Source organism: Zea mays, chromosome 2 (genome assembly GCF_902167145.1).
Source record: "Zea mays cultivar B73 chromosome 2, Zm-B73-REFERENCE-NAM-5.0, whole genome shotgun sequence".
NCBI lineage: Eukaryota > Viridiplantae > Streptophyta > Magnoliopsida > Poales > Poaceae > Zea > Zea mays.
Window position 1 is genome coordinate 27,633,988 of NC_050097.1, and position 14,164 is coordinate 27,648,151.

Below are 14,164 nucleotides of genomic sequence, written 5' to 3' on the forward strand. Positions count from 1 at the left end.
TCCGCCTAAAATCATATGTTATGTGAAGAGAGAAAAATATAAGTAGTTTGGATTAGAATATAGATAGAGTATGTAGTAGTTGATATAGATGGAATATGTAGAGGGATGTAGCCATGTAGGTGCGGTGGAGTGTAATATAGAGTAAGGAATTTTGGTAACTAGATTATAAATAGTGATATAGAGATTATAAATAGTGATATAGAATAAGGCTATATAGTAAATCACACTACAGAGTCTTAAAATCGTTTAATTAGCGATCTCGTTAGCGTATAGCGAGGCAAAAGGGAGGGGGACAACAAGACAGTTAGAGGTGCGAGAGTGAGAGGAGAAAGGAAGAGAGAGAGAGATGTGAGAATTTGTGTCGGCCAGACGGTGGCCCCATATGTTCAATGAAAGTTTGGGTGAAAATTTTGACGAAAATTACTGGTTTTCATCGGTGAAAATCAACAGCAGACAAATTTTATTATTTATTGTAGGGTGTTTTGTTCAGCTGACGAGAGTTAGTAATTTACTGGTTTTCATCGGCGAAAATCAACCAGCAGACAAATTTTATTATTTTTTGTAGGGTGTTTTGTTCAGCTGACGGGAGTTAGTAATTAATTTACATATGCTTTCTGGTTTCAGTTTTGCGAACTAAAATAAAGCCCCACAAAAATTATTGTAGCCCACACCAAATTATTTTTATTTGTATGTGTGGTTTCTTGATCCTCGAAGGAAAAGCTAGTACCACCTCGAGGGGAGGAACGACCAAATGAGGATAGAGATAAAATAGTCTACGTGTGATTTCGTCGTACGTTAGAATGTTAGATACAACACAAGCAGCTTCACCGTCATCTCTCGTGCATATTCCAACCGCCTGGTCTGGTCTGCCTGTCTTTCCAAATTTCAGGATTTGGTTAATGTGGTGCGTTCCCTTTAATTTGTTGAAAATAATTCATAATATTGTTGAAAGTATTATTAGTACTTAATGTGGTGCGTTCCCTTTAATTTGGTTAGTTGCACAGAGCTAGCATGATTGGTATACGTAGTAGAGCTGCTAGTACGTAGCTACAAATATACGTATACGCTCTCTCTGAATCCGCCCAACTTCACTAATAATATAAATATAATCACCCGGCGTCCGCAAAGATTTGAAGATTTGAGCGAGGTATATATATTACTTATTAGTCATGTTATAAATCAATACAATACAAAATAGATTAAAAACAGAGAAGACACATATTAAACGTAGAAAACTTCTCAAAGGCGAAGGAGAAAAAATCATAGACGCCGGTCAGCAACAATCTCACTATTTTTGGATGGTTATAGATTACAGGAGACTTACAATAAGATAACTATCTCCTACAGCTTACAAGTTTTCTTCATAATTTGAATCACAAACTCGAGAAGTCAGTCACAAGGCACCTCACGTTGCACTTCATTCCCGATCCTTCACTATATAAAGCATTCACTATATAAAGCACAAGGTTCAAGAGGATTTAAACTATGGTTATATTGGCTTCAAACATATATTGTATGAACCTAACCAGCATAATACATGTGTATCTTTGTGTTTTATATTCTGTAGCCAGTTGTCGGCGTTTCGAGACAGGGGGGTCCCTAAGCCGACGAGTGAGTGTGCTGCGTGCCCCAGCCCAGATGGGTCGAGCGCGTGGGCGAGCGCGAAGGGGGGAGAGGCGAGGCGGCCGGAGCCGAGCGTGAGAGAGGTGGAAGTCCCGCGGCCTTCGTGTTCGTCCCGCGCCCAGGTCAGGTGCGCTTGCAGTAGGGGGGTTACAAGCGTCCACGCGGGTGAGGGAAGCGAGCGGCCCCAAGAGAGCGCCTGTCCCGTCCTCGGTCCCGCGCGGCCAACCTTCTCTGAGAAGGCCCTGGTCCTTCCTTTTATAGTCGTAAGGAGAGGATCCAGGTGTACAATGGGGATGTAGCAGAGTGCTACGTGTCTAGCGGAGGGAGAGCTAGCGCCCTAGGTACATGCCAATGTGGCAGCCGGAGAGATCTGGGCACCCTGCTGGCGTGATGTCGTGGCTGTCGGAGGTGCGGCGGAGCCTGACGGAGGGACAGCTGTTGGAGCGGTCGAGTCCCTGCTGACGTTGTCCTGCTTCCGTAAGAGAGCTGGGGGCCGCCGTCGTCATAGAGCTTGTGGAGCGCCATCATTGCCCCTCTGGCGGAGCTGGCCGGATGAGACGCCGGTCTTGTTCTCCGTGACCCGAGTCGATTCGGGGTGGGATGATGATGGCGCCTCCTGTTGACGTGGCGGTCTGTGCCCTAGGCAGGGCGACGTGGGGGTTCCTCCGAAGCCGAGGTTGAGTCTGCCTCCTGTTGCCGTGGCCGAGCCCGAGCCGAGGGGTCGGGCGAGGCGGAAGTCGTTCGGCCGAGGCCAGGGCGGAGTCCGAGCCCTGGGGTCGGGCGAGGCGGAGTTTCGTCGTCTTCCGGGTCTTAGCCCGAGTCCGAGCCCTGGGGTCGGGCGAGGCGGAGTTTCGTCGTCTTCCGGGTTTTAGCCCGAGTCCGAGCCCTGGGGTCGGGCGGAGCGGAGTTCGCCGTCTTCCGGGTCTTAGCCCGAGTCCGAGCCCTGGGGTCGGGCGGAGCGGAGTTCGCCGTCTTCCGGGTCTTAGCCCGAGTCCGAGCCCTGGGGTCGGGCGGAGCGGAGTTCGCCGTGGCGCCTTTGGCAAGGCCTGATTGCCTGTCAGACTCACTCTGTCGAGTGGCACTGCAGTCGGAGTGGCGCAGGCGGCGCTGTCCTTCTGTCAGACTGGCCAGTGGAGCGGTGGAGTGATGGCGGTCACCTCGGCTCTGCCGGGGGCGCGTGTCAGGATAGAGGTGTCAGGCCACCTTTGCGTTAAATGCCCCTGCAATTTGGTCAGTCGGTGTGGTGATTTAGTCAAGGTTGCTTCTGAGCGAAGCCAAGGCCTTGGGCGAGCCGGTGATGTGTCCGCCATAAAAAGGGGGCCTCGGGCGAGACGGAAGTCTCTCGAGGTCGGCTGCCTTCGGCCGAGGCTAGGCTCGGGTGAAGCGTGATCGAGTCACTCGTGTGGACTGATCCCTGACTTAATCGTGCCCATCAGGCCTTTGCAGCTTTATGCTGATGGGGGTTACCAGCTGAGAATTAGGCGTCTTGAGGGTACCCCTAATTATGGTCCCCGACAGTAGCCCCCGAGCCTCGAAGGGAGTGTTAGCACTCGCTTGGAGGCTTTTGTCGCACTTTTTTGCAAGGGGACCAGCCTTTCTCGGTTGCATTTCGTTCCGGTGGGTGCGCGCGAGCGCACCCGCCGGGTGTAGCCCCCGAGGCCTCGGAGGAGTGGTTACACTCCTTCGAGGTCTTAATACTTCGCTTAACGCTTCGGCTGGTCTGGTCGTTCCCTCATGCGAACTGGCCGTAGCCCGGGTGCACGGTCGGGGCCCAAGCTCTCGGGCTGGTATGTTGACGCTGTCAACGATTTGGCCGGAGCCGGTTTTTGCGAGAGCAGCCCCCGAGCCTCTGCACAGGGCGAGAGGACGATCAGGGACAGACTCGGCTTTTTACATACGCCCCTACGTCGCCTTTCCGCAAGGAGGAGGGGGGGAGTGTGCCATGTTACCCTCGATGGGCACCGAACATGGTGTCTCCGGTGAGCTGCAAGCGGGTAATCCGAGTGGACGTTCGTGCCCCGTTCGTTGGGGGTCGGCTAGGGGCCCAGAGGCACGCCCAAAAGTACCTGCGGGTGATTTGCCGGACCCGGTCCCCTGGCGACGGGGTCCGAGGGCTCGATGCCTCCCTCCGATGGGATTCCGTTACAAGATCGTTCCCGCTAGTCTCGGAAATGTCCTAGGGTACCTCGGGAGCGCAGCCCGAGCCTCGGTTATGTATCGAACGTACCCCTGGTCATCCCTCGCTCGGTGTCTGAGGCGACTGTGAACCCTTCGGGGGCCAGCCTTCGAACCCCTGATCAGTAATGGGCGCGGAGCCCGAGTAGCCTGAGGCGGCCATGGAACCCTTCGGGGGGCTGGCCTTCGAACCCCTGACCAGTAGTGGGTGTCGGGCCCACGCGATCTGAGGCGACTGTTGAACCCTTCGGAGGGCCAGTCTTCGAACCCCTGATCAGTAGGGGGGGCTCGGAGCCCGGTTCCTTCGCAGAGAAGGATCCTTTTCGGGGTATCCCCCTTTCCCGGTCCCTGTTGCAAGAGATAGAGAAAGAGGAAAAAGGAAAGGGATACGAAATCGAACGACGTGGCGTACCTCTTTTTGACGCGGTTATTACGGCGAAGGCGAAGCGTCGCGCGCTTCTCCCGCCAGAGGCGCCGCGTGTCCCGCCGCGGAGTTAATGCGACGGGGCGAGTGGTTGGCGGGGCGGCCGTTGCGCGTGCGCGATCCGTTCGAGGAACGGGTCACGGGCGCACCGTCTTCACGCCGTGAGAGGAGGCTCTCTTGCTATCCCAGGATGGGACATGAGCCTGGCTGACGACGTGACTGCTGCGCCCGCCCGCCTGCCACCGCCATTACTGCCGGCCCACTTTCGGTCGCTTTGACCGACGCGCCAGGCTGGCGCTGCTGGGTCGCCTCAAGTCGCGGCATAGGCTCCGCAACCGAAGAGGCGTCACGGTGGCACAAGTGGCGGTGCGGTTGCTTGCATGCAGCAACTGGCGCGCCGGTTGCTTGACGCGTGGGCCTGGGTTCCAGGCTGGCGTGTCAGAAGTCGGAGAAGCGCGTCCATCTGGCGCGGTTGCATGCCGCCTGCATGGTTGCCCGCCCCTTCTGCCCGTTGGTCTGGGCGAAAATGGGGGGTCGCCTGTAACCGCTGGACGGTCGTGCGCACCATGCGCGGCGGTTTGGCTTCTTCTGCCCTGAGCCGGCTTGCATGACATGCGGGACCCAGCCCCCGCGTCGCAGGGGAGGGCCTTGGAGCGTGTTGGAGAAGACTCGGCCCGCGGCGCCTGGGGGCGCACGTAGGGGGAGTTGCCTTTAAAAGGAGGGGGGCTCCTTTCGTAAGGCAACCATGTCTTCTTCCTCCCTTAAGCGTCGGGTCTTCCCGTCTTCCAAGCCCCCGGATGGGGGGTATCCGCCGCCTTTCCGCCTCCTCGTTGGAGGAACGCAACTCCATGGGAGTCGGTACCTCTCAGCCATCGTTCGGCTTCAAGGATTTTCATCACGCAGCCTGGCCACACCCCGCCGCCGGCGGTCACCCAAGATGGTGACCTCCAGTTCGACGGTGGGGAAAACGGGCCAGGCCGCGGCCTCTACTCCTCCCTCGGCCTCAAGGATTTTCGTCATCCAGGCCAAGATGGAAGATGAGGCGAGTCGGGGGGCCGCCTCCGCGTGGGTCGGCTGCCCCTTTCTTCCCCCCGCGCCCGGGGGTGAAGGGCGTCCTTAAGCCCCACGGAGACTTCCTCCAGCCATGCCAGGATATGCGGGGCGCTAGGGGCCCTGGGTCCCCGTCTCCCTGCCTGAATGGCTGGTTCTCGTCCTCAGCGGGGGGGAGCCCTTCTGCTGTGACACCTCCCCCAAAGCTGCTGCTTAAGCTGCTTCGCTGTCTGGGGCAGGGGTGGTGGCCGTCGCGGTTGGAACGGGCGGCAGCGAGCCGCCCATCGTTCTTCAGTTACTCCGCAGGCCTTCCCCTTCGGAGGGGGGTTGTTCGTACCTGCGGAGGAGGGAACCGGAGTTCCGTTGGTTGTGGCATCTCGTATGCCAGTGAGTTCGTTCATTGTGGCTGTCGAGGCCTGAACGTGTATGTAATTTTGGCACGGAGCCGTGTTTTTTCCTCATTTTCGAGCACTAAGTCTCGCCTGTTTGATTATCTGAACCGCTTTACCAAGCATGAGTTGCCCCGTGCCAAGGTGACGGGTGAGGTATCCGTATCCCGGAGGCGTAGGAATCCCTCGGCCCGTTCGGCCTTGTTATGTGAGGCTCCTCTAGCTTAGTTGAAGAGACCCCTCGGCCGCCCTTCGGTGGATCGAGGCCAGGGGTAGCGATATCAGTATTAACAGAGGCGGAGTTGGCTCGAGAATGAGAACCTGGTTGGCCGGAGCCTAGTTGTGTTGTCCGTCAGCGGAGCCGACGCCAAAGTCGATCAGCCGAGGCCTCGGGTCGGGCTGGCGCCCTTGGAAGCCGGTTGACCGAGGCCCCAGGGGTGACCGGCCGAGCCGCCTGCTTGGGCCGGATTCCCGGAGGAGTCCCTGGACCGCGTCGCCGTCCGAGGCTGGGTCGGACTTTGCTGAAGACGTCGTCGATGCCGAGGGTGCTACGGCTCCCTTCAGCGTGAAGACCCGAGCCTGCAGGATCAGATCATCTTGTAGCGTGTGCTTTCTGCGGCCGCCGAGGCCAGAAAAACACACCCTCGCCGCGCTTGCGAAGCTGCGTCTTTTTTCCTCTTGTTTTGAGCATCTGGACTCTGTCGGTAACAGGGATGTTTGTGTGAGCGAGAGTTGCTTCTCGCGGAAGGGACGAGTGAGGTATCCGTATCCCAGAGGCGTGGGAATCCCTCGGCTCGGTCGGCCTTGCCGCTTACGCGTACTTTCACCCGTCCATGAGGCCCTGTCCCCGACTTAGTCGAGAAAGCTTGAAGGACTGCTTTGGCAGGAGAGCTTCCGAACGTGAAGACTTGTTCGGTCCACGGAGTCGCTTTATCCGAGCGCGAGTTACTTCTCGCAGAAGGTGATGAATGAGGTATTCGTATCCCGGAGGCGTGGGAGTCCCTCGACTCGGTCAGCCTTGGCTGCTTACGTGTACTCCGTCGTTTCCAGGATCCGCTTTCCGAGGTAGTCAAGAAGCACGAAAGAAATCCTGCTAAAAAGAGATCCTTTTTCGAGGAAAAATTCGACGCAGAGGGGGTCTCCCCCCTTTTAGCCCCCGAGGGAGGGTCGGGCTTTGCCGAGGCTAGGCCGACCCTTCCTTGACGACTAAACTTTGCGTACGTGCGAGGTATATGAACAACTTGAAAACATCTTAAGGGTAGAAGCGACGTAGCTGTTTGATGTTCCAAGCGTTGCCGTAGATCTCGCCTTGATTGTTGGCCAGCTTGTATGTTCCGGGCTTCAGAACTTTGGCGATGACGAATGGCCCTTCCCAGGGGGGCGTGAGCTTGTGCCTCCCTCGGGCGTCTTGCCGCAGCCGAAGCACCAGATCGCCCACCTGGAGGTCTCGGGACCGGACCCCTCGGGCGTGGTAGCGTCGCAGGGACTGCTGGTACCGCGCCGAGTGTAGTAAGGCCCTGTCCCGAGCCTCCTCCAGTTGGTCCAGCGATTCCTCTCGGTTAGCTTGGTTGCTTTGATCGGTGTAGGCCCTCGTCCTCGGGGAGCCGTATTCCAGGTCAGTGGGCAAGATAGCTTCAGCCCCGTAGACCAGGAAAAACGGCGTGAAACCCGTGGCACGACTCGGCGTCGTCCTTAGGCTCCAGACCACCGAGGGGAGTTCCTTCATCCATCGCTTGCCGAACTTGTTGAGGTCGTTGTAGATCCGAGGCTTGAGCCCTTGTAGAATCATGCCGTTGGCACGCTCTACTTGCCCATTCGACATGGGATGAGCCACGGCGGCCCAGTCCACCCGGATATGGTGATCCTCGCAAAAATCCAAGAATTTTTTGCCGGTGAACTGGGTTCCGTTGTCGGTGATGATGGAGTTCGGGACCCCGAAGCGATGGATGATGTTGGTGAAGAACGCCACCGCCTGCTCGGACCTGATGCTGTTCAGAGGTCGGACCTCGATCCACTTGGAGAATTTGTCGATGGCGACCAGCAGGTGCGTGTAGCCCCCGGGCGCCTTTTGCAAGGGACCGACGAGGTCCAGACCCCATACAGCGAAGGGCCAGGTTATGGGTATCGTCTGCAGAGCCTGAGCGGGCAGGTGAGTCTGCTTCGCATAGAATTGGCACCCTTCGCAGGTGCGGACAATTCTAGTGGCGTCAGCCACCGCCGTTGGCCAGTAGAAGCCTTGTCGAAAAGCATTCCCGACAAGGGCTCGGGGCGCTGCGTGGTGGCCGCAAGCCCCCGAGTGCATTTCTTGCAGCAGTTCCCGACCTTCGGCGATGGAGATGCATCGCTGGAGGATGCCCGAGGGGCTGCGGTGGTAGAGCTCCTCTTCGTCGCCCAGCAAGACGAATGACTTGGCGCGTCGCGCTACCCGCCGAGCCTCGACTTGGTCGAGGGGTAGCTCTCCTCGACGGAGATATTGCAGGTACGGGGTCTGCCAATCCTGGTCTGGCGTGGCCCCGCTCTGCCCTTCCTCGACGTTCAATGCCCCGCCCTCGGGGGCCGAGGGTACCTCGGGCCGGGCCGAGGGTGGCTCGGGCTGAACCGAGGGCCCCTCGGGCTGAGCCGAGGGTACCTCGGGCTGAGCCGAGGGTACCTCGGGCTGAGCCGAGGGTACCTCGGGCTCGGGCGCATCGTCGAGCTTGACGGAGGGTTGATGCAGATCCCGGGAGAAGACGTCCGGGGGGACTGTCGTTCGCCCCGAGGCTATCTTGGCCAGCTCGTCTGCGGTTTCGTTGTAGCGCCGAGCGATGTGGTTGAGCTCGAGCCCGAAGAACTTGTCTTCCAGGCGCCGAACCTCGTCGCAGTAGGCCTCCATCTTCGGGTCGCGGCAGTGGGAGTTCTTCATGACTTGGTCGATGACGAGCTGCGAATCACCGCGGGCGTCGAGGCGTCTGACCCCTAGCTCGATGGCGATCCGCAATCCGTTGACCAGAGCTTCGTACTCGGCCACATTGTTGGACGCCGGGAAGTGGAGGCGCAGCACGTAGCGCAAGTGCTTTCCGAGGGGCGAGATGAAGAGCAGGCCCGCACCGGCCCCCGTCTTCATCAGCGACCCGTCGAAAAACATGGTCCAGAGCTCCGGTTGGATCGGAGTCGTTGGTAGTTGGGTGTCGACCCATTCGGCCACGAAATCCGCCAACACTTGGGACTTGATGGCCTTCCGAGGGGCGAACGAGATCGTTTCGCCCATGATCTCCACCGCCCACTTTGCGATCCTGCCCGAGGCCTCTCGGCACTAGATGATCTCCCCCAGGGGGAAGGATGACACCACAGTTACCGGATGGGACTCGAAGTAGTGTCGTAGCTTCCGCCTTGTCAGGATCACAGCATACAACAGCTTTTGAACTTGTGGGTAGCGGATCTTAGTCTCGGACAGCACTTCGCTGATGAAGTAGACTGGCCTCTGAACGGGCAATGTATGCCCTTCCTCCTGCCTTTCGACCACAATCGCGGCGCTAACCACCTGAGTGGTCGCGGCGACGTAGACCAGGAGGGTTTCTCCGTCCGCCGGCGGCACCAAGACTGGCGCCTTTGTAAGGAGCGCCTTCAGGTTGCCGAGGGCTTCCTCGGCCTCAGGGGTCCAAGCGAAACATTCGGCCTTCCTTAAGAGGCGGTACAGAGGCAGACCTCTTTCGCCGAGGCGTGAGATGAAGCGGCTCAGGGCCGCGAGGCATCCCATGACCCTCTGTACCCCTTTTAAGTCCTTGATGGGTCCCATGCTGGTGATGCCCGCAATCTTCTCCGGGTTGGCTTCGATGCCTCGCTCAGAGACGATGAACCCTAGGAGCATGCCTCGGGGTACCCCGAAGACACACTTCTCAGGATTAAGCTTGACTCCTTTCGCCTTGAGACACCGGAATGTCACTTCAAGGTCGGAGAGGAGGTCGGAAGCCTTCCGTGTCTTGACTACGATGTCATCGACGTAGGCCTCGACCGTGCGACCGATGTGTTGGCCGAACACATGGTTCATGCACCGCTGGTACGTCGCGCCTGCATTCCTCAAGCCGAACGGCATGGTGACATAGCAGTACATGCCGAACGGCGTGATGAAAGAAGTCGCGAGCTGGTCGGACTCTTTCATCCGGATCTGGTGATACCCCGAGTAGGCATCGAGGAAGGACAGGGTTTCGCACCCAGCAGTGGAATCCACGATTTGGTCGATGCGAGGCAGAGGGTAGGGAACCTTCGGACATGCTTTGTTGAGACCAGTGTAGTCTACACACATCCGCCATTTCCCCCCTTTCTTCCTCACAAGCACAGGGTTGGCAAGCCATTCGGGATGGAATACCTCTTTGATGAACCCTGCCGCCATTAGCTTGTGGATCTCTTCGCCAATCGCTCTGCGCTTCTCCTCGTCGAATCGGCGCAGAGGCTGCCTGACGGGTCGGGCTCCGGCCCGAATATCCAGCGAGTGCTCGGCGACATCCCTCGGTATGCCGGGCATGTCCGAGGGACTCCACGCAAAGACGTCGGCGTTTGCGCGGAGAAAGTCGACGAACACTGCTTCCTATTTGGGGTCGAGCCCGGAACCGATCCGGATCTGCTTGGTGGTGTCGCTACCGGGGTCGAGGGGGACGGCCTTGACCGTCTCCGCTGGCTCGAAGTTGCCGGCATGGCGCTTCACGTCTGGGACCTCCTCGGAGAGGTTCTCCAGGTCGGCGATGAGGGCCTCGGACTCGGCGAGGGCCTCGGCGTACTCCACGCACTCCACGTCGCATTCGAACGCGTGTTTGTACGTGGGGCCGACAGTGATGACCCCGTTGGGGCCCGACATCTTGAGCTTCAGGTAGGTGTAGTTGGGGACGGCCATGAACTTCGCGTAGCATGGCCTCCCTAGCACGGCGTGGTAGGTTCCTCGGAACCCGACCACTTCGAACGTCAGGATCTCCCTTCGGAAGTTGGAGGGTGTCCCGAAGCGGACTGGGAGGTCGAGTCGCCCGAGGGGCTGGACGCGCTTCCCAGGGATGATCCCGTGGAAGGGCGCAGCGCCTGCTCGGACGGAGGACGGATCGACGCGCAGAAGCTTGAGGGTCTCGGCGTAGATGATGTTGAGGCAGCTGCCCCCGTCCATCAGGACCTTGGTGAGCCTGACATCGCCGACAACGGGGTCGACGACGAGCGGGTATTTCCCCGGGCTCGGCACATGGTCGGGGTGGTCGGCCCGGTCGAAAGTGATGGGCTTGTCGGACCAGTCTAGGTAGACTGGCGCCGCCACCTTCACCGAGCAGACCTCCCGGCGCTCTTGCTTGCGGTGCCGAGCCGAGGTGTTCGCCGCATGCCCTCTATAGATCATGAAGCAGTCGCGGACCTTGGGGAACCCCCCTGCTGGGTGTTCTTCGTTCTTGTCGTCGTCGTGGGCCCTGCCACTAGAGATGGCAATGGGGACCCGATCCCCGATTCCCCGCGGGGAATTCCTCTATTAGGGGATGGGGATGGGGAAATTTCTTGCCCCACGGGGATGTAAATGGGGAAAATTTCTCCCCCGACGGGTAAACGGGGACGGGGATGGGGAAGCATTCCCCATCCCCGTTCCCCGCGGGGACCCGTTAAACTTACATATGATGATGTTTTATATAATAGTTAATAATAGAAATAAATAATTATCTTGACAAGAGATCACTAGTTGTACAAATATGTTCATTTTAATGTACACATAATGATTTTTTACATCTAACAATATGTATAAGTGACAATGTTTTACATTAATAACAAATGACGTACGATCTAATTATAATTTAAGCGGGTACGGGGATCCCCGATGGGGATTTATCCCCGCGGGTAACGGGGATGGGGAAGAAATGTCCCCCGCAAATGTTCGTGGGGGATCCCGTGGGGAAATTTTTTCGTCACGGGGACGGGGATGGGGAGCTAAAACCCGACGGGGAATTCCCCGTTGCCATCCCTACCTGCCACCCTCGGCGGGTGGCCCGGCCTTGTGGAAATGACGCCGAAGCATAACGCACTCCTCGAGGGTGTGCTTGACGGGCCCCTGATGGTAGGGGCACGGCTCCTTGAGCATCTTGTCGAAGAGGTTTGCACCTCCGGGGGGCTTCCGAGGGTTCTTATACTCGGCGGCGGCGACAAGGTCCGCGTCGGCGGCGTCGCGTTTCGATTGCGACTTCTTCTTGCCTTTCTTCTTGGCGCCGCGCGGAGCAGACGCCTCGGGGGCTTCTTCCGATGGGCGGCCCTGGGGCTGCTTGTCCTTTCGGAAGATAGCCTCGACCGCCTCCTGGCCAGAGGCGAACTTGGTGGCGATGTCCATCAGCTCGCTCGCCCTGGTGGGGGTTTTGCGACCCAGCTTGCTCACCAAGTCGCGGCAAGTGGTGCCGGCGAGGAACGCGCCGATGACATCCGAGTCGGTGATGTTGGGCAGCTCGGTGCGCTGCTTCGAGAATCGCCGGATGTAGTCCCGGAGCGACTCCCCCGGCTGTTGCCGGCAGCTTCGAAGGTCCCAGGAATTCCCGGGGCGCACGTATGTGCCCTGGAAATTGCCAGCGAAGGCTTGGACCAAGTCGTCCCAGTTGGAAATCTGCCCCGGAGGCAGGTGCTCCAACCAGGCGCGAGCAGTGTCGGAGAGGAACAGGGGGAGGTTGCGGATGATGAGGTTGTCGTCGTCCGTTCCACCCAGTTGGCAGGCAAGGCGGTAGTCCGCGAGCCACAGTTCCGGTCTCGTTTCCCCCGAGTACTTTGTGATAGTAGTCGGGGTCGGAACCGGGTCGGGAATGGCGCCCGTCGGATGGCCCGACTGAAGGCCTGCGGACCGGGTGGTTCGGGCGAAGGACTCCGATCCTCCCCGCTGTCGTAGCGCCCCCCACGCCTGGGGTGGTAGCCTCGGCGCACCCTTTTGTCGAGGTGAGCCCGACGGTCGCGTCGATGGTGCTCGTTGCCGAGGTGGCCCGGGGCCGCAGGCGCGGTGTTGCGCGTGCGCCCGGTGTAGACCGAGGCTTCCCGCATGAATCGGGAAGTCGCGACATGAGGTTCCGAGGGATATCCTTGTCTCCGGGATGCAGTGCTCTCGGCCCGCCGGGCCGCAGCGCCTTCCAGGAGATTCTTGAGTTCTCCCTGGATTCGCCGACCCTCGGTGGTTGACGGCTCCGGCATCGCGCGGATGAGCATTGCTGCGGTTGCCAGGTTCTGACCGACCCCGCTGGATGCGGGCGGCGGCCTGATCCTGACATCGTTGGCGACGCGGTGCTGGAGACCTTGGGGCAGATGACGTATTTCTCCGGCCAGGGGTTGGCCCACCCATGCCTGTCCGACGTCCCGACGGATCGGCTCAAGCGCTCCTGTTCCCTCGTTGAGCCTGGCCTGCGCCTCGCGGACTTGCTCGAGTTGTGGGTCGTAACCCCCCGCCGGAGCGGGGACCACAGCTAGCTCCCGTGGGATGTCGGCGCGAGGCACCGGCCTAGGGAGATCACCATCCTCCGGCATGCCAAGATGGTTGCCTTCGGTGGGATCCCCTAGCTCGATGTGGAAACATTCGCGGCTTGGGCCGCAGCTCTCGTCACCAAGGCTGCGGCTTCCATCGGAACAGTCGGATAGACAGTAGTCACATTCGGTCATGAAGTCCCGCACGGCACTGGGGTTGCCAAGTCCGGAGAAATCCCAACCGATGCTGGGATCGTCATCTTCCTCGGACCCAGAGGGCCCGTAGGTCGAGACGTCCGTCAGTCGGTCCCAAGGCGACCGCATACAGAACCTCAGTGGGGTTGCACTCGCCTCCGTGAGAGCGCCCGCCAAAACGAGGTCGTTTGGCGGGTTGAGGCCGAGTCGAAATGACGCAAGATGGGAGTTAGTCGTTACCTTTTGGTCGACGAGGAGCGACGTAGTCACATCGGGGACTGGTTGCGCCGTCATCTCTGGTTCGAGGGCGACGTCCTGCAGGCTTTCCGCGAGCGCGCCGGCGTCGTCTTCTTGCTTAAGGTCAGCGTGCCGCGGGGGGACGGCGCTCGCCTCCGTCTCGAACGCGAGGTCGACGTCCGGCGTGCCTTCCGTCGGGGCGTCGGGGGCGTCGATTCGCTCGACGGCCGACGAAGCGCGGCCTCCCGTCTGGCCTTGACGGCTCCGCCTCCTCCTCCGTTGGCGGGGGAGAGAACGGAGCGAGCCCGAATATTGCTGTTCCACCACGCGGGGAAGACGTCGTCGATTCCACCGCCGGCGGGCGGGTTGTCGGCCGCCATTGTCGTAGTCGCGCGGCGGTGGAAGAAGTGTCATGTCGTAGCTGCCGTCGAAGGACATGAACTCGAGAGTCCCGAAACGAAGCACCGTCCCGGGCCGGAGAGGTCGCTGGAGACTGCCCATCTGGAGCTTGACGGGGAGCTGTTCGTCAGCACGCAGCAGGCCCCTACCTGGCGCGCCAACTGTCGGCGTTTCGAGACAGGGGGGTCCCTAAGCCGACGAGTGAGTGTGCTGCGTGCCCCAGCCCAGATGGGTCGAGCGCGTGGGC